Source organism: Nannospalax galili, unplaced genomic scaffold (assembly GCF_000622305.1).
Source record: "Nannospalax galili isolate Female #2095 unplaced genomic scaffold, S.galili_v1.0 scaffold547, whole genome shotgun sequence".
NCBI lineage: Eukaryota > Metazoa > Chordata > Mammalia > Rodentia > Spalacidae > Nannospalax > Nannospalax galili.
Window position 1 is genome coordinate 100,639 of NW_008355824.1, and position 1,030 is coordinate 101,668.

General features: G+C 34.6%; 1 protein-coding gene across 1 annotated transcript in view; it reads left to right on the forward strand.

Moving 5' to 3' along the window:
• LOC103750653 (transmembrane protease serine 11E) overlaps positions 1-1,030 on the forward strand; it is a 50,296-nt gene that overhangs the window by 27,781 nt on the left and 21,485 nt on the right. The gene's annotated exons all lie outside the window — the stretch shown is intronic.

Here is a 1,030-nt window from a genome sequence, read left to right on the forward strand (position 1 = left end):
AAAAGCTATAGACTTTTGTAGGTTAATTTTGTAACCTGCCACTTTACTGAACGTGTTAATAATTTCTGGGAGTTTCAAGTGGAATTTTTGGTGTCGCTTAGATATAATATATCATCTGCAAAAAGGGATAATTTGATCTCTTCTTTTCCAATTATTACTCCTTTAATTTCCTTCTCTTGTCTTACTGCTCTTATGAGAGTTTCAAGTACTATGTTAAATTGAAGTGGGGATAGTGGACAGCCTTGTCTGGTTCCTCATTTCAATGGGAATTCTTCTAGTTTTTCTCCATTTAGAATGATGTTGGCTGTGGGTTTGTTATATATGGCTTTAATTATGTTGAGGTATGTTCCCTCCAGTTCAGTTCCCTCTAGGACTTTGAACATAAATGCATGTTGAATTTTGTCAAAGGCCTTCTCTGCATCTATTGAGATGACCATGTGGTTCTTGTCTTTGAGTCCATTTATATGATTTATGACGTTTATTGACTTACATATATTGAACCATCTCTGCATCTCTGGGATAAACCGACTTGATCACGGTAGATGATCTCTTTGATGTGTGTTTGTATGCAGTTTGCAACTATCTTATTGAGAATTTTTGCATCTATGTTCATTAAGGATATGGGTCTATAGTTTTCTTTTTTGGTTGTATCTTTACCTGGTTTTGGTATTAGAGTGATGCTGGCTTCATAGAATGAATTTGGAAGTTCTCCCTTCATTTCTATTTTTTTTGAATAAGTAGTATTGGATGCAGATCTCTTATGAATGTCTGATAGAATTCCACTGTAAATCCATCTGGTCCTGGGCTTTTTTTTGTTGGGAGGTTTTGTATTACTGTTTCAATTTCTTTTTGCGTTATGGGTCTGTTTAAGCTGTTAATCTCGTGTCAGTTTAGTTTTGGTGGTTCCCATGCCTTTAGATATCCATCCATTTCTTTTAGGTTTTTAAATTTAGTAACACATAGGTTTTTAAAATATTCCCTTATAATGTTCTGTATCTTTCTGGTGTCTGTTGTGATGTTTCCCCTTTCA